Raw genomic sequence first — 19,991 nt, forward strand, 5'->3', positions numbered from 1 at the left:
AATAATTAAGAACGAAGAAGAAAAAGAAGAAAGATCCTCACCTAAGTCTCCATTTAATGACTCAGGCCTAGGGCTTCCAGAAAATACACAATATATTTTATACACAAAATCTTATTATCGTATTGTAGGCCCTAATTAAACGTGTTAAAACTGTTCCTTCTTGTAACATTTGTTTTCACTTAGAAAGTAATATTTACTTTTAATTTACATCGGTATATTAGACCGGAAGTAGAAAAGGAAAACAGGAAGTAATGTTGTGCGTGCGTTTACCACATGTTCTGATTGGTGCAAAGAAAAGGAGATGGTAATATATTAAGCTGTGCTTTTAAGGAAAGTTCATGCACAATGATTGTGTGTCAAATAAGAACATAGAAAAATCTAGGTTTATTTCGGAGATATTTCTAGTTGACTTTATTGAAGTAAATATAATTTGACTTCAAAAATACATGTTTTACAGCTTTTTAAATTATTAATGAATCAATTATATTATTAAAAAGGATTTTGAAATTGATTTAATCGAATATTACTTCCAGCGTTAAGAAAATCTTTTGTTTAAAAAAAAAACCATTGTTATAATTAAAATGAAATGAAGAGGTCCGAGAAATAGATCACTCATGTGATTGATCCCTTTGCGAACTTGCAAAGTTTAGTCAAAACAAAGAAACCTTCCAGGCATCTCTACGGGAGGGCAGAGCCCCCCCCCCCCCCCGAAAAAAGTCTCCGACCCCTCCCACCCCCCGGAAAATGTAGACTCCCCCCCCCCCCCCCCCCGAAAATATCAAGTGCCCCCTGACAGAAAAAAAAGTCTGGAAGAAACACTGAAAGAAACTGAGATGGTATGGGCGTGCCACACAAGCCAAGAGCCATTAATGCAAGGGATGCCCCTGGTGGGAGACGACTGAGAATGTTAAGACGACAGCGGATGGAAGACATCAAAGATTGGACTGGGCTCCCTGGTGCAGCAGAGGACTAAGAAAGAGGGTAAAAAATATAACGAGAAAATCAACTGCGGTGTCCCAACGACCCCAGGGATTAAGATGCACAGATTAATTGATACTTGTAATAAAAATTAATGAATAGTCATGTAAAACCTGAGTAGCGTCCCTTCACTATTATTATAATTCTAGTTTTAAAGATATTGAATGTTATATTATTTAATTAGTCCTTTAGTTCTTTAATAAATAAATCATATTATTTTTTTTTATAAATTGAGACATTATTAATTTAAAACAAACATTTAGAAATAAAATGCCGGGCCTGACAAAAAAAATGATTTAGAGGTTGTAAAATAATAACTTACACCTCCGACGGGACTCGAACCCGCAATCCCCGGCTTAGGAGGCCGATGCCTTATCCATTAGGCCACGGAGGCGTTGTTTGAATGTATACTTAGTATTAAAAAAATTAAGTCGTCTTTACGCGAAAAACTTAGTACCTTACTGCCACAAATTTCTAAGGAATATAATTTTAAAACACGGGTCACAAATGCTATCTGCAATCTAATACACAGTCAAACCCAAAAGGAGAGCGGCTCGGCTGATAATACTTGGTCTTAGGAAATGGATAGACCAAAAAACAAAACAATAAATCACACCTCCGACGGGACTCGAACCCGCAATCCCCGGCTTAGGAGGCCGATGCCTTATCCATTAGGCCACGGAGGCTTCAATTTTACTTTTTGTACTAAATTCTTTTGTCTTTAGAGAACAAGCATACATCTCATTTGTATATAATTAAACAATTGGGAGGGAGAAGGTGGTCATTTAAAAAAAAAGGGTTAAGGATCAACAAAACGATAACAGAAAGTAGACATTAAGTGGGAACATATAGTCCCGTGGTTCTTAAACTTTTTTGAGATATCGAACCCCACCAGCTTCATATGCACTTTCATCGAACCCTCCTGAGTAGAAATAAAAACATGGGTATATATTTTACTTGTGCACAAAATGAACCGTGAATCAACATCATTGGTGTTTAAGAGCGAAACCATTAAAATATAACTTCTCTCACACACATACACACATATACACACACGCGGACCCCCCCCCCAACCAACCCCACCCCCACCCCCACCCACCCCTCCCTCCCCCAACTCCCTTTCATCCCTAATGATGATAAAGATGCAATGATAGACCAGTAAGTAATTTGCTTCTTTGACAAGTCATTTTGATTTTTATCACAAGCTTTTACTTAACTTGCTTCTGTCTGTCTGTCTGTCGTCACTGATCGAAACTGCCGAGCGAAATTTCGAGCACTTTTAACTGACGGATTCGTTTCAAACTTGGCACGTGGGCCAAGACACGATGACAATGCAATCTGACTTCAAATTTGACTTAATTGGATGCCTAATTTAATGTTGAATTAAGTAATTAAAATTTACTAAATAAAAGTAGAGTGACTTAGTATTTACCGCACTATTATACGCGGATTTCCATGTTCATTTTATGCACAATAGTTTCTAGTCAGGAAAAACTATTGAATTTAAAATTTTTAAAGTACTAAAAAATGCATAAAAACCTTATAGTAAGAGAACTATTATGAAATAATGCACGAAATTGGTTAAAGTAGATGATTTTCTTTTTAAACGTATAATAATACACTAGTATTTCGAAAATAACGGCCCGTCTAAGAAAGAAATTAATCCACAGTTCTTAACTGTCGGAATAAAAGTTTTTATAAAATGTTTCAATTTACACCTCCGACGGGACTCGAACCCGCAATCCCCGGCTTAGGGAGGCCGATGCCCTTATCCATTAGGCCACGGAGGCTTAGATTACAAATTGATTACACTTTTCTTCATGGTTAGGAGGACATATGTACTTCGCATAGATTTTTTAGCGCAATTTCCATTCTGGAGAATTGCGTTTATTAACTCGTCATTTCTGGGAATGGATGGATGGATGAATGAATGTATGGATGAATGTGTGTCCGGGCTTTAAGTCGTATCTCCTCCTCAACGAAGCAATATCGATGACTAGTTCCAAAAGCAATTATGTTAAGTAAGTTAGGAGAATGAGCATAGGCCATAAAAATTCCGGGTTTCTTTCATGTATTTCCCGGAAAAAAAGCCAAAAAACCTCGAAAAAAATGCAGAGGTTTTTGGCCCATATCTCGGCAACCAGATGACCTTAGCGACTTTGAAACATTTGTACCAATCGATTCCCGCCATAATTTAGAACAATATTGCCGAAGAAAGTTTTCAAAAATATCCTTTCGTTCGGTCACAAATTTTTTTTTGAATTAATTAAAATTTGGACCGAATTAGTAGGCATTTTTTTTCCAACCACACCACACGCGTCATCACGGTCAATAGCTGCACCATCACGTTCTATGGCTTCGTCATCACGTTCAGTAGCTAGGCGCGCAATGGTTTTTAGTCATGTAACTCTATTGTAAATAAAACATGTAAAATACTGAAATTTTTTTTTTTAATAAAAAACGTTTTAATAACTAACCAATGGTTTTACTAACCCTGCTCTTGATTTACGCTACGACAGAGCTATTTTTAGATAACATAAGGAAATTGCGCTAAAATTGTCACTAGACTTTTTAATTAACTTGTTTAAATTTGTGTCAATTGGATTTAGATCGGGAGGGAGGGGGGGGGGGGTGGTTATCGGTTATGTGTAAAAAAAAAGAAGTAACGATCAACAAAAGATAACATTTTAAACACATTAACATGTCACACAGATAAACACCACTAACCAGTTGTTGGGTCTTAGGAGGAGACATTTGCCACTAAATTCATTGGGTTGCATGTGTTCCTGCGTATGTATATTCCGAGTTTCTTCCAGGCATCTCTTCTACCGCCATCCCCCACCCGACTGAAATGGAATTTATATAGAAATTATATAGACTTTTAACAGTGTCCGCACACGGCAAAATTTTAGTCTGCCCCCCCCCCCCCCGAACGAAATGGAATTTATATAGAAAATATATACTTTTAACAGTGTCCCCCCCCCCGCAAAATTTTAATCCGCCCCCCCCCCCCGGAGAAAAAAGTCTGGAGGAAACATTAAGTATATTATACCTATATAATAAGACCCCCGCCCGTCTTCAAGAACCTACTTCAACCCAACCAAGCGTGACATTATGACACGGTTCACTGGTTTGAGGACCACAACGTGTCCAGGAACTGTGTCAGAGCCACCACCCTGACTATTGACTACCCTAGGTGCCAGGCATTACGCTCACCTCTCCAGGATAATAATGACCATATCTTTTATCTGTATGTTTCCATGACTAGTCATTTAGGTTCATTCAACTGTTAATGTTATGAAGCTCCCAACCCCCACCCTCCCTAAACGATACACGACAGACCGCGGACGGGTGCAGTGAATATAAAATTTCCCACGGCGATCAAACAACCCGTTTCTCCATCGCAAGCGCGGCATTAAAAAAAAAACAGACAAAAGACAACAGACTCGCTTCTCTCTCAAAACCCACCCCTGACTCTAACTTGTGTGACCTTTTTGAACTTAACTTCTAACAACAGGTTTGATACTACCCCGGGGTAACCTTGACCCTGACTGTGGTCACTCAACAAACGTCTGGCTTGCTACTGGCTTGACCACTCTACCAAGGTCAAGACGGCAACATTTTTTTGTTGTAGTTCAACAATGGTTGGAATGTTGAATAGAGCTGGATATGGCCGTGTGTGTGATGGTGTATGCGTGGGTTATGTGTGTTGTTGTGTGTAGACTTGTGTTATATGTGTGTATGTATGTATGTTGGCTGTGTATGCTAATGTGTGTGATTTAGTATTTTATTTCTAAAAAAAAAAGACTTAAGTTGTAAATAAATGCTAGTTTTCAGAAAACATTTTTTAATCTGTTAGTTTAGAATTAAACCGTACCTTCCCCACCCCAGTTTTCTTATGGTTTTGTATGTAAAGATGTTTTTGGATAACAAATAATATTTGTTAATACAATGTTTTATTAGGTTAGTTTGTTTTGAGACAGAAAATTGGATTGTCTATATTAATAGCCATCTGGTATTTAAAATAAGTCAGACATATTTTTAATAGGAAACACATTAAAACTAAAATATAGTTCCATTTTGAACACGACGGACTATGAGGCAAATGAAGGAGAGTTCACCTGTTTCTGTGACCTCGGCATATGAAAGGATAGTGTGGTCAGCACTATGCCCAGCCGAAGTTTTTAGCTTACGGGTGTCTTGCTAGACCACGCGGTCCCAGGAAGCAAATTACTCCATCTTTAATATTCTAAACAATAAAAAACAAATGCTAAAACGTAATTTCAAATCACACCTCCGACGGGACTCGAACCCGCAATCCCCGGCTTAGGAGGCCGATGCCTTATCCATTAGGCCACGGAGGCATTGAAGGTAGTTACGTTCCCACAGAAATGATGAAGATCAAGACCTTCCTTACTACAAGCACTGAAGATCAAGATATTCCCCAATTATCAATACAAGTATGAGCAAAAAATTGGGTATAAACTTGCCTGATACCAACTGCAATATGAAATCGCTGGTAATAAAAAAACAAACAACAGGTTGCAGTGGGGGTGATATACAAAGATGGTGATGGAGTGGTCACACTCAGATGAAAATAACGTCCAGTATCACATGACAGGTCGGCGCATGGAATCCACTGAAACCAATTGATGGCTAATGTGATTGATCTTTTTAAGTACCTGTGCATGCATTGTAAATACAAAGAGATTGAAATAATATAGGCATGTTGTTCGCGCCAATAGCCTATCGAAAACAATAATGTGAAAAAGGCACTTTTGTGAAAAGACATGGTAGGCTAGGGTGTTAATCGATGGAGGGCATCAGGGAGTGGACTGGGCTGTCTGTGGTGCTACATTAACCCCGGCAGTTATGGGACGGTTTAATGGGCCGCCGGGCTTGACAAAAAAAAAAGATTTAGAGGTTGTAAAATAATAACTTACACCTCCGACGGGACTCGAACCCGCAATCCCCGGCTTAGGAGGCCGATGCCTTATCCATTAGGCCACGGAGGCTATATGTACGTGGAATAACGCATCTAAATAATCTACATTTAAAAGGACGAGCATGCGTATAATTTTTACTTAATTTGTCTATTGGGAGTGTGTAGACTTGTGTTATATGTGTGTATGTATGTTGTAGGCTAATGTATGCTAATGTGTGATTAAATCTTTCCTACCCCACCCCATATTTTCTAATCATTTTTGTATATAAAGATGTTTTTGGATGTAAAAAAATATTTATTAATACAATGTTTTATCAGGTTAGTTTATTTTCAGACAGAAAATTTGATTGTCTTTAATAATAGCAAACTGCAATTTAAAATAAGTCCCTTTTCGAACATGAAGGTCCATGGGCCAAGTGAAGTAGAGTTCACCTATGCAACCTCGGCATATTAAAGGATAGTGTGGTCAGAACTAGCCTGGCCGAGTTTTTTCTCTTACATGTGTTAGAAACCCATAAAAACTTCGTGGACTCAACGAAGTTCTGCGCTCTACCGCTAGGACACGCCGTCCCAGGAAGCAAATGACTCCATCTTTAATATTCTGAACTATAAGAAATAAATGGTAAAATAATTACAATCACACCTCCGACGGGACTCGAACCCGCAATCCCCGGCTTAGGCCACGGAGGCGTTGATATTGAAATTTCATGAAGAACAAGACCTACCTTGCTACAAGCACTGAAGATCAAGATATTCCCTAATTATCAATACAAGTGTGAGCAAGATATTGGGTATACACTTGCCTGATACCATCTACAATATGAAATCGCTGGTAATAAAAAAAAAAAACAACAGGATGCAGTGGAGTTGATATACAAAGATGGTGATGGAGTGGTCACACTCAGAGGAAAATAACGTCACATAACAGATGGAATCCACTGAAACCAATTGATGGCTAATGTTACTGATCTTTTTAAAAACCTGTTCATGCATGGTAAATACAAAGAAACAAATTGAAATAGGCATGTTGCTCGCGCCAATGGTCTATCAAAAAACAATAATGTAGGACAAGTGCCATTTGTGAAAAGACATGGTAGGCTAGGGTGTTAATGGATGGAGGACATCAGGGAGTGGACTGGGCTGTCTGTGGTGCTACATTAACCCCGGCAGTTATGGGACGATTAATGCGCCGCCCGGCCTGACAGAAACAAAATGTCCTAGAGGTTGTATAAAAAATAACTTTTACCTCCGACGGGACTCGAACCCGCAATCCCCGGCTTAGGAGGCCGATGCCTTATCCATTAGGCCACGGAGGCTTGTTTTGTGATTCGATTATACGTTTACACTTACGTCGCACCTTTTTTTAAAATTTTGGGTTGAATGGTGTTTTTAAAAGTAAAAAAAAAACCATTAATTTAAAAAGTTAATAATAATAAAAAAAAAGATAAAATTTTAAAAACGTTAACTTGTCATATCGATAAACCACGAACTAGGATGTCGGGTTTTAGGATCAAGACCATAATTTTAATATTAGGTGGAATTTCTTGGTCACGTGGTCTCAGTTGCTGCTTCAGTCCGCATAGTCATGAGGTATATACAGTTCCGGATTAAGTAGGCCTATAAGCTAAACAAGCTACAGCATTTAGTCCCCAGATTTGTGTGTGTTCGCGTGTGTGTGTGTGTGTGTGTGTGTATTACACCTACAATAGCCAACATCCCGACCCGATTAAAAAAATATACTTAAATCCAACCAAGCCTGACAGTGACATTAGAAGATTGGCTTAAGGGCCTGAGTAAAACGTCTTGAGATTGTAAAAATATTGTGGCACCTCCGACGGGACTCGAACCCGCAATCCCCGGCTTAGGAGGCCGATGCCTTATCCATTAGGCCACGGAGGCGTTATATGCGTAAAATGACGCTTCTGAATAATTTACACTTAATAAGAGGACGAGCATGCATATACATTTTACTTAATTTGTTTATTGGGAGTGTGTGTATGGGTGGGGGGGGGGGGGGGGGGGGTAGGGTTGGAGTTTAAAAATAAAGGGATAAAGATCAACATAACGATACATAAAGTTAACATTACATTATGTAAGAGCATTAGAGTCGCCGCTTTCTTGGGGCCCATCAAAAATATGGATTTTTTTCTCACCAAATTCTTGTGTGTGTCTTCGTATGTATGCATACTATACCCATAACAGCCAACATACCCCCGTCCCGCTTTCAAGAATACACTTAAATCCGACCAAGCATGACATTATGACATGGTTCACTGGTTTGAGGGACACGAAGTGTCTAGGAACAGTGTCAGAGGTACCTCATGACTATTGACACCCCCCCCTCCACCTCCCAATCAGCCTGCTCACCTCATCCCCCCTCCCCCCAGGCAAATAATTACCCCGTTTTTAGCAGTATGTTTTTTACTTTCCATAACTACTCTTGTAGATTTCACTCAACTGCTCTAAGTGGAAAACATCGTGTGCAGCGTGCATTATGTGTGCGCGGTGTTTTAAAAGTCTTATATAAGGATACACGTATTTTACAGAATGACAGCGCGGCGGTTAAAAACTACTGCGCGGCCGCGCAACCGCGCAGCTTAGAGGGAACATAGGATATGAAACTTCAGCCACCACCCTCTCTAAATGATACACGACAGAATGCGGAAGGATGCAGTTTGTAAAATTTCCCACGGCGACCAAACAACCCGTTTCTTCATCGCAAGCTCGGCATTTTAAATAAATTAAAAAAAAAAAAAAACAGCAGACAAAAGACAACAAAACCCACCCCTGACTCTAACTCGTGCGACCTTTCTGAACTTAACTTCTAACAACAGGTTTGACACTACCTCGGGGTAACCTTGACCCTGACTGTGGTCACTCAACAAAGGTCTGGCTTGCTACTGGCTTGACCAACATGTACGTCTCTATACCAAGGTCAAGACGGCAACATGTTATGTGTATGTTTGTATGTGTGTGTTTGTGTACATGTGTGTTTGTATGTTAGTTATGCCTGCTACTCGTGTGTATTTATGTGTGTTAATTATGCGTACGTGTGATTAAAGTCTCTCTTTATTCGCTAAAGTGGTGCAGTTAATTTATGAAGTTCAAAATAAAAAAATAAGAACATGAAAAAACCCAGTTGATATATGAATTCTTGCATAATTTTATGATGTATACCGGATCTTAAATTTTAGGCAGGAGGAGAAGCGAGGATGATACACTTATCATGTGACCTGAACTATTTATCACGTGACTAGGCCCCTGTATCATGTAACTAGACCCATGTCTTACTTGACTAGACCCGTATATCACGTGATTGAATTCAAGCATCACGTGACTGGGTAATGGCAGATATAAATAATATATAGAGTTAACTCTCGTCGTTACAGTTACCCCCCCCCCATCAACCCACGCCCCTCCCCCCTCCCCTCGCACACAGATTTGTAAGAGTTTCATGAACCTTTAGTACTGTGCATACCTGTGCAGGATCTAACCCAACTCAGGCATGACTAACTTGAACTAGCCAGCCAAATTATTTTTTAAACTTCGAAGAGGAAGAGAATGGGGGGAAGAAAAGGGGGGGGGTCGTGAATATGTCAAGTCATGAAATTTAAAATATAACAAAAAAAATATCTAAAGAATTTGTCAAGCCCGTGGAAAATTTCCCCACACACGAATTTATCTCGATCAAAATTTATCTTCAGATCTAACCCGCACTCAACCTCTTACATAATTATACAAATCTGACTAAGCACAACAGGTTTAGCAAGAACTGGCTAGCTCAATCTATATTTTAACCCCACATCTTACATAATTATACAAATCTGACCAATCACAACAGGTTTAGCAAGAACTGGCTAGCTCAATCTATATTTTAACCCCACATCTTACATAATTATACAAATCTGACCAATCACAACAGGTTTAGCAAGAACTGGCTAGCTCAATCTATATTTTAACCCCACATCTTACATAATTATACAAATCTGACCAATCACAACAGGTTTAGCAAGAACTGGCTAGCTCAATCTATATTTTAACCCCACATCTAACCGATCTGCTTCGCTGTGGGCCCAGATCTCCCCATAGATAACTCTTATAAAATCAACGACTCAGTGATTACTCAAGTTGATGAATGCGTAATATTATAATATATGGACGGGAATTTTACGTCTCTACAGCTGCAGGTAGACATGTTCTGTTCAGCTTTGATGTGCTTGGTTGATTCAAATGTCAAGTTGATCTTTCATGTTGCGATCAAGTTGTCGAGCTTGACTTAACCTCCTAGCACCTGTCTAGTTTAGATTTTTTTGACGATTCGATGAAAGGGGACACTACTCGCAAGACTAATTTATAGTTCGTAGGTTGTTCAAATTTTGTTAAGTCATAATATTTACCTTACATGAAACTAAAAATACAAATTTAAAAAAAGACGTTAGAGGTAAAATTTATGTAGTGTATAAATTTGCACGAAAACAAGTTAAAATAAACATGGTACTTGTATAATTTGTCCGCTATTGCTTCGGGGCCAAACTCAAACTAAATCTCTGCGGACATCTCAGGCTAGAGAACATAACGTAACACTAAAGCAGGGGTCTCCAAACTTTTCAGTCCGAGGGCCGCATTAACTATCAAATTTCAGTTCGGGGGCCAGTTTCTTCCAGGCATGTTTTTGATTTTTCTGGGCAAAGTTCCTCAGCCATCACCAACAAACGTTTTTTTCCGTGGACAAAAAGATTTCAGCGGGCCGGATGAGAGGACCTCGCGGGCCGCATCCGGCCCGCGGGCCGTAGTTTGGAGACCCCTGCACTAAAGGATACGATCATCATTAAAACATTAAATGTAATGTATTATAAAAACATGCAACAACAAAACATCACCAACAACAAAACATCCCAAAACAACAAAACATCACAACTAATAAAACATCACCAACAACAAAACATCACCAACACTAAAAACCCATCACTAACAACAAAACCACTAGAAACCACCAACATCAAAACATTACCAGCAACTAAACATCAGCAACAACAAAACCACCAGCAACAAAACATCACCAACATCAAAACATTATGGGCAACAAACATCACTGCTAAAATTTCAATATCACAACTCACTAAAATCATTTGAAACAATTTACACATACAGTGCATATGACCCATAACTTTGTAATACAAAACAATTGAACATCCAACCATCGTCACACACACAAGTCAGCACGTTTTATAATTTCAAACTCAACACAATGACACCGTGACAGCGTGTGAACTGCCCTACTTTCACACGTCAAGAGTAACACATAAGTAGGTTAGTTACGTCACAGCGTCCTCATCTGTAGACACACAGGTGACGAGGCTCCACCGTGCGAACAGAAAGGATCAGTGCACGCGATCTTTGAGTTCACAGAGGTCAAGGTTATCCCAAGGCCTGGTTTCCGTGGTTACATTCTCGCAGAGCGTGAAAAAATAATCTGGTAAGATTCCGGTTCCTGTGGTCTTTGGTGTGACTCAGCATAATTTGTAGACGTGGTCACGGTCTTGTTGGTTGAGTTCATCAATCAGCTGATTTCATGGTTACTTGAGAGGTAACTTAACTGGTGATATGGGTTATGGTTACTGGAGAGGTAACTTAACTGGTGATGTGGGTTATGGTTACTGGAGAGGTAACTTAACTGGTGATGTGGGTTATGGTTACTGGAGAGGTAACTTAATTGGTGATATGGGTTATGGTTACTGGAGAGGTAACTTAATTGGTGATATGGGTTATGTTTATGGTTACTGGAGAGGTAACTTAACTGACGATTTCAGTCATGGTTACTTGAGAGGTTACCAAACTGGTAATATGGGTTATGGTTACTGGAGAGGTAACCCAACTGGTGATAAAGGTCATGATTACCTGACGGGTACATCATCCGGTCAGAACTGAACTCAGGGTGTATCAGTGTTGAATATAAAACTCAAATAAAATCACTTTGAAAAATTGATTACTTTTTATTACAAGCTTTTATTTAACTCACTTCCTCTGTCGTCAGTCGTAAGTCGACAGTCTGTCGTCAGTCTAGATCGAAACGTAGGAGTGAAAATTCGGACAGTTCTACTTGACCGATACGATTCACAGTTGGCACGTGGGTCAAGACATGAAGACAATGCAATCTGAAACTAAATTTGACTTAATTGGATGCCTAATTAATTTTTTATGAATTAATTAAATTTGGATCGAATTAGTAGGCATGTCTAGCCAACCACACCACACGCGTCATCACCTTCAATAGCTGCGCCATCAGGTTTAATAGCTGCGCCATCACGTTCAATAGACGCGCAATGGTTTTTAGTCATGTAACACTATTGTAAATAAAACATGTAAAGTACTGACATTTTTTTTCATAAAAAACGTTTTAATAACAAGACTCTCTTCGGGGAAACTCCCTCCCCCCCCCTCCCCAAAGATATGCCTGGAAAAGACACTGGTCACGACTACCATAAAATTCCCTCAACTAATTGTTTGGGTCAAAGCTACTGGCGCTGGGCTAAGTGTATCTTAGTTACTGTCACAGCATGTATTATATAACTAGGTCGTAGTAACTATCTGTATTTACACATGCGCTGACAGGGTCTAAATGGACTGCGCTACCAATCACTACCAGTCCAGCCAAATCAAGTTCGTGTCGTCCTTAGAAAAAGTTGGGCTTCAAATAAATTTCAACATTTCAGGTGGAGTAGAGTTAGCCATTCTAAATGTCAAACCTGAATGGTTGTGAAGAGGCTGGTGACTGAACAAAGGTTTCTTTCAGACATTTTTCTCTAGAAGGACACTAAACTTCGGGGGTGGATGGTAATAGTAATATATGGTCTATAAAATTTTTTTTCACTATTTCTTTCGTGGGGTGGTAGGGCGAGGGGCGTGCTCAATGGAGTGGGGGGGGGGGGGGGCGGGATGTGCGTGAAAGAAACACTGATACAGACACCGTTTTTCCCGGTGGATAATTTAGTCAGGCATTTGACACATATACAAACTCTAAAATAGTTACACAGTGGAATTAACCCGTCTCCTTCTCTTTTTTTTTTCTTGCCTGAAAAAAAAGGTGAATGTTATCTATATATTAAGTTTACTGTTTGAAATATTTTAGCATTTGTATATTTGAAAGAAATAAATATGTCGTCTTAAAATTCGACGTGCGGGACTAAAAGCACAGCAAAAAAAAATTTGCCGTGAACGTTGCTGATAAAAATGGTACATTTTTATTTCAACGTGGATTTCTATCCCAGCTAAAAGCCTACTAGCCTTAACCTCTAAATCCATTCTGAATACAATACCCCCTTCCCCTTCCTACCCCCACCTCATTAATTTAAATAAAAATACTGAACCAGGCCAACACAAAGAGCTGTTGACCTCTGGACTGACCTAGTTAGAAGTATAAATAGAACAACGGCCACAATGGCGGTCACCCAATTCTTCATCCACTGGTCGGCCATTGAAATTTTTTTTTTGTCTCGCGAGTTATCTCAGCATGGATATCACACACTGGCCGGTTGCTCTGGCTGTCGTGTGACCTTGACCCTAAACACGGACCGGACCGGTGGCTTTCATTTTCTCTGATAACACACCGCCTTAAGCTGGATTTAAATGGCTTGTTGGACGCCGTGTCTTTGGAGGGGGGTGGGGCGGTGGAGGGGTGGGTTGATCATTATCCAGGCTCTCTGTTAGTTTTTAACAGGATGTGTGGCTATTTGCTTAGTAGAACTCCATAACCAACCAACCAACCAACCAACCAACCAACCAACCAACCAACCAGCCAGCCAGCCAGCCAGCCAGCCAGCCAGCCAACCAACCAACCAACCAACCAACCAACCAACCAACCAACCAACCAGCCAACCAGCCAACTAACTATATTTATATACTAAATAGGTTTATATAGGCATATATATATATATATATATATATATATATATATATATATATATATATATATATATATATATATATATATATATATATATATATATATATATATATATATATAAGCATATGCAAATGATTAAAATTCAATGTATAGTTATAGAGGTAATAAAACCTGACTGGTAATAAAATTTACATTTGATTAGTGTAGCGAGATCAAAGTCAGTAGGGCTAAACCAAAGCCAATGACGCGAGAGTTATGTGTGTGAAATTTAAATACAGTTGCCAAAATTTATTTCGAAATTTCTATCCAGGCATCAAAGGTATGAATCTTTACAATGTTGTCAATACGTTACGACATTCGATCATCGCCAAAATAAAAAGTATAGCGCTTCAAAAATGTAATCTTTTTTATGTGTAATAAACGAGTGTCGTATTAGTACATTTTTAAAAATATATCTGGGGATTCCCCATTCACATCCCTTCACCCCCCCTCCCCCAGCCCACTATGTTTATCTATTGAACAGGAAGTCTAACGGCTGATCAGTAATCACGAAATTGTTTGGTGATCTATTTTAGGTTAACCCTTTTTAGCTGCTTCCTCATACCCAACCCCCACTCCCTTCCCCTGTACACCAGCAATGATTTTTACATATAGAACTTTAAAAAAGATTATCTTAGGGGAATAAATTGGCATTACTGATCTGATAGCCTTATCGCAAGTTATTGACTAACGATCTGTGTTTCTATACAGTAATCGTTGTGTGTCGCTTATCATTGGAAGTAGACCTAGTAGCTTGCCTTACATAACACTATAATATTAACTGCCCTCAACAACCTTTCAGTAATCGATGTGTGTCTCTTATCATTGGGAGCAGACCTAATGGCTAGTCTGACATCACACCACGATATAGACTGCCTGCAACAACCTGTCGGATATAAGGATAAAAAACACAGAACAATGTAAACATGGTAAATGTAGCTGTAACCATTTCAAGTACCGGAGCTACATTTTACAGTTTCCTAGGGGCCATCCATGATGTCACGCTTTTTTTGACGATTTTTACCTCCCCCCTCCCCTCCGTCACACATCGTCACAAAAAGCCAGACCCCCCCCCCCCTAAAATGACGTTTCACCTCAGCCTACAACCCCCCTTAAAATTGCATTGGAATTTTTCATAAAATGCGATATTTTTTCCAAAATCTTGTCTGAACTCTGTCAACATAGAGTATTTTAATTGATTCCTATTACAATTTATTAATACAGTTTCTAAAACCCGAAATATCGGCTAAAACTCGTTTTCTAACATTGCTGTTTTATGATGCAAAAGTGTGACGTCAAACCATCTGAACCCCCGCCCCCCCCCTCCCCTCATCACACACCGTCACAAAATTACGGACCCCCCTCCCCCTATGAGTGTGACGTCATTTATGGACGACCCCGCTATGTGATTTTCGAGAATAGGTGTTTGGCAAGTGTGTGTGTGTGTGTTGGGGGTGGGGGGGGGGGGGGGTGGGGGGGGGGTACGTTGGGTGATAAAGTTGTTTGATCACAATGAACTAAGACGAATCGAGATCAAGTTCGTAGGACCTCCTTGAATACACTCGTTTGGCATGCGTCGGGGAAAATATACTGGCGACTGAATATAGTGCTGACAACATTATGGACCCATTGCAAATAATTACTAACCTTGTAAACATCCGTCATGCCGAAGCCAGAGAAACAGAGCTACTCTACTTCATCTGCCCCCGTAGACTATCTGAGCTAGAAAACAGTTTTTACATAACTTTTTACAAGTGACACATTTTCTGTGCACTTCTTAAACTTAAAGTTTAACTTTTTAATCAATGCAGAGTATTCGCCCCTGCTCATACAAATTCTGTTCTATCTAAATTCAATAGACTATTTGATTATATCGCTTCCGACCAAGAAGATAATTTTATTAGTTGTTTGCAGGATTCTATAACAAAGCGTCAAAACAAAATATTATAGATGGTAGAAAACAAATTTTGATGACGCAATCTGAAAGGAAAAGAAAAAAACAATCAAATTATTCTGCTTAAAACGCAAAACCTAATATAATGATGCTAATAAGCTGAAGTAATTTGACTTAAAAGCGATAATTTGATTAATAATACGACTTAGTGTTTTTGTGTTAGTTATATAACTACAGAGTCGAATAAAAAAGCAAGATTTGTAGCCTAAATTACAGAATCTTGAGTACGTACGCGTACAGCGGAAGTGTACAGAACAAATGTACACAAAAACGTCAATAGGAGAAATGGCGGCTCACACACTGACTCACACATGATCTGATCTGTTAGTCAGGGATGTTTGTACTGGGGGAGGGGGGTGCTAACCCGATCTACGGTCATATCTTCCACTATGGTGAGTAGCTAGTGAATAGAGGAGATGACAGGAGTGTGTGTGTGTGTGTGTTAGACGATGGCAGGTGTGTGTGTGTGACATGACAGGAGTGTGTGGGACATGACATGAGTGTGTGTGACATGACATGAGTGTGTGTGTGTATGTTATACCATGACAGGAGTGTGTGTTATACCATGGCAGGTCTGTGTTATACCATGGCAGATAGATATGTGTTATATCATGGCAGGTGTGTGTGTGTTATACCATGGCAGATGTGTGTTATACCATGGCAGGTGTGTGTGTGTTATACCATGGCAGGTGTGTGTGTGTTATACCATGGCAGATGTGTGTGTTATACCATGGCAGGTGTGTGTGTTTTATCATGGCATGTGTGAGTGTTATACCAATGTTCGATAGCGCCACAATAATTCAAAATGGGTGCTAGAGTAGAGCTGGAATCTGATAGAATATTGCTAGCTAGCTAGAATAAATAGCTACTAATTTCAGCCATTTCATAAGCCCATAGAATATTGGTAGTTAGCTAAAATAGCTGCATAGAGACTTGATAATTTCAGTCATTTCATAAGCCTAGACCTTGGTTATACTAATGTCTGATAACACCACAATGATTCAATCAATACGACAAATCTATTGAAAGAGGGGAGACAAATCTATTGAAAAAGGGGAGACAAATCTATTGAAAAAGGGGAGACAAATCTATTGAAAAAGGGGGAGTTTAGATTACTGGTAGTCTGGTAGTTAACTAAATAAAATAAAAAATATCTTGCTAATGTAAATGCTAACCCTAACCCTAACCGAAACCACTAACCCTAATCCTACCATAGCCCTAACCCCAACATCTGACATCTGAATAAACCTGAGAAAACAAAATTACTGACAGCCAAACACTAATAGACCTACATGGAGACAGTGCCGGCGCCAGGTTATTTAGCGCCCCAGGCCAAACTTCTTAAAACGCCCCTTTTCACACAAATTAATTACTAAAACATGTGTAAGAAAACAATTAATTATAAGTGACATATTCATTTATCATCAATTGTATACAGGTTATAAATAGACATCAAATTCTGATTTTACTTGCCTCATTCGTCTCAAAAGTTTGTACTAATACCTTCAATTCCAGTTTGCAAGCGTTATCACATTTTATTGAAATTGTTGCAAAGTCCACGAGTCTTCTTTGTACTTTTCTACATACCCACCCCCCTCCCCTAGAAAATTTTAAGTGATCCCCCCCCCCCACCCCTCCCGGGAGAAAATAGTCTGGAAAAAAACCCACTGAAAAAAAATTCTTGTAGTGTTGGTCCCTCTGCAGAAGGTTAGTTCCAGAACGGAACTTACCTGTTTTAAGCTTGACTGTCTTTAGTTATAATTGTAAAATGTCTATATTGTGTGATTATGTAACAATTTTTTCGTTTTTGAAAAATAAAAGGTTATAAATGTTATAGATTCCAGCCTAAAATTGTTATATATGAATCCTTTAGGAGAGGGTAAAAAATATGAAAAGACAATTAATTAGATGTTTAATTTACGACTAAGACTGTATGTCTGTCTACTAACATTAAGTATTGCAATCTGTAACGGCTACTGATATATTTGTTTTTCAACTTGATACTGCTAAAAAACCTACCAAACTATTTTGTTTAGATCTTAAGCTCTATATAATTTTTACAACAGCAAATAATAACTTAAAGTTGTATTTATATGTAAGCGGTCAACCTAGGGTGGAGGAATTTGAAATGAATGTAAAGTTAAGCAACGAATTATCTCCCATTTGAAAATCCATTTCATTCAAGGGAAATAACTTTCACAAGAATAGCTAAATTAACCATGTGTAAATAAGACATGCTTGAAAAACACAATAAAACGTTTTAAATTTCATTACTTAAGGTATATATCATATCTTTTATATTAGCTATGTTTTCTTGTAAAAACAATATATTTTACCAGTTGAATACTTAACTGTAGGTTTTGTTTGAAAGTCTAAAAACGTTAGCTTTACTATAACATACTTCTATTCAATTTTGATGACATACATTCATATGTGTTCTTTTATGGGTTAATTGTTACTTTTGGATCCCTTAATAAATGGGACACCTTTCATAAAATTCAAACACGGATAACTGTTTTAGACAGGGGTCAGCAAACTTTTGAATCGCAAGAGCCGAAAGTAACAATTTACAAACTTTCCCACTTTTAAAGAGCCACAACATTTTTAGTTCAATATTCGGTATTTGATTAGGATTAGGTAAATAAAGTTGATTTGTTATTTAAAATAGAAAGAAAGCTTTAAATATAAAATAATATTTATTCATATAAAAACATAGACATGTTTCGTCAGAATAGTAAAATTATTAATCAAATAATATTATTCTAGGACTATCTCAATCCACTTTAGAAGCTGTTAATTTTTATTTTATTTTTTCTTTACGGATATCACCGGCTCAGGAGGTGTCTCCCATTAGCCAGTCAGGCCTCAACACGGCAAACGCCTTCTAACTGGCTTGGATATCGGTTTGAATAACTTGCATCGTTCGCTTCTATCCTTTGGTTATCACCAGGCTTATCTCCCATCCCACTGAACGCAGGTTAAACTCGTACCCCACCGTCCAGTAAAAATGAAATTATATAGCTATTAATATTGGCCGATTCAAGTCGGAATAAGATACGCATGCGATACGCATGCGCAATGGAGAGAAACTACGACTTAGCGGCGATGTTTTCGATGGTACTGCGCATGCGTGTGTTTACAACCGCAGAACCATAACACCAACCCTAATCCTATCCTTAACCCTAACCCTAACCCTAGCCCTAATCCTATCCCTAACCCTAGCCCTAATCCTATCCCTAACCCTATCCCTAATCCTATCCCTAACCCTCATTCTAGCCCTAACCCTAGCCATAGGTCACTGCGCAAGCGCAGAACTATCTTTTGCCGATAAATCTTATTCCGAGTAGACACTTCGATTAATATTTGTGCAAGGAGCTGGAGAGCCGCATCTGGACGTCAAAAGAGCAGCATGCGGCTCGCGAGCCGCAGGTTGCCGACCCCTGGTTATAGACATTGCTAGAATTATTTATTTATTATAAGAAAATTATAAATTTGAGAAAAAACAAAACTTTACGGTTAGTTATAAATTCCATCCTATTTAATATTATATATTAATAATTTAAGAGTGGTGATATAGATTCCTAAAAAACTAACGGTCTTTCAACTAGAGAACGCCCACCTTTCTTTGTTATGTGTTCCGTACTGAATTGAAATTATCTAACTTACGATAAACTCGACTACACGATATAGGCCTACTCTACTAAATTCACAACACATATCAAACTTCGATACCTAAACATAACTAGACTCGATGCTCCAAAACTACGACACCAATACCAACTCGTTTAACTTCACCAAGCTCTACAAACGGTACTCCCAATCAACAACGATTTCACTGGACCTACTACTACACTTTAACAGTCAATATAATTCGATACCTTAACACCACAAGAATCAATACTCCCGAACTCCAAAACTACGATACTTCATCACCTGCATTATCATTTCTCTATTACCAATCAGATTCCACTAGACCTTCAACTACAAAACAGCCGAATAAAAATTATGACACTTTAACACTTCGATACTTTATACCTACGAAACTATATCAGCAACAGCCTTCCGCCGTTGCTCCCAAATCTAAAAGATTAATCAAAATTTACCAAACAAGTACGATACTTTGAATACCCCGTCATTAAAAAAATGTTCGAAATTTAAATTACGAACTTATT

The 19,991-nt window shown here is 38.7% G+C and overlaps 6 non-coding genes across 6 annotated transcripts; all 6 read right to left on the minus strand.

Moving 5' to 3' along the window:
* Positions 1-1,299: 1,299 nt before the first annotated feature.
* Trnar-ccu (transfer RNA arginine (anticodon CCU)) lies at positions 1,300-1,372 on the minus strand. Its single transcript has one exon. It is a non-coding gene; the product is annotated as a tRNA-Arg (tRNA).
* A 219-nt stretch (positions 1,373-1,591) lies between these two features.
* On the minus strand, positions 1,592-1,664 carry Trnar-ccu (transfer RNA arginine (anticodon CCU)). The gene has a single exon. It is a non-coding gene; the product is annotated as a tRNA-Arg (tRNA).
* Positions 1,665-5,269: 3,605 nt separating this feature from the next.
* On the minus strand, positions 5,270-5,342 carry Trnar-ccu (transfer RNA arginine (anticodon CCU)). Its single transcript has one exon. It is a non-coding gene; the product is annotated as a tRNA-Arg (tRNA).
* Positions 5,343-5,920: 578 nt separating this feature from the next.
* Trnar-ccu (transfer RNA arginine (anticodon CCU)) lies at positions 5,921-5,993 on the minus strand. The gene has a single exon. It is a non-coding gene; the product is annotated as a tRNA-Arg (tRNA).
* Positions 5,994-7,166: 1,173 nt separating this feature from the next.
* Trnar-ccu (transfer RNA arginine (anticodon CCU)) lies at positions 7,167-7,239 on the minus strand. The gene has a single exon. It is a non-coding gene; the product is annotated as a tRNA-Arg (tRNA).
* A 510-nt stretch (positions 7,240-7,749) lies between these two features.
* On the minus strand, positions 7,750-7,822 carry Trnar-ccu (transfer RNA arginine (anticodon CCU)). The gene has a single exon. It is a non-coding gene; the product is annotated as a tRNA-Arg (tRNA).
* Positions 7,823-19,991: the final 12,169 nt, after the last annotated feature.

This window comes from Physella acuta, unplaced genomic scaffold, assembly GCF_028476545.2.
Source record: "Physella acuta isolate Inbredline_101_S28 unplaced genomic scaffold, ASM2847654v3 ptg002187l, whole genome shotgun sequence".
Lineage (NCBI taxonomy): Eukaryota > Metazoa > Mollusca > Gastropoda > Physidae > Physella > Physella acuta.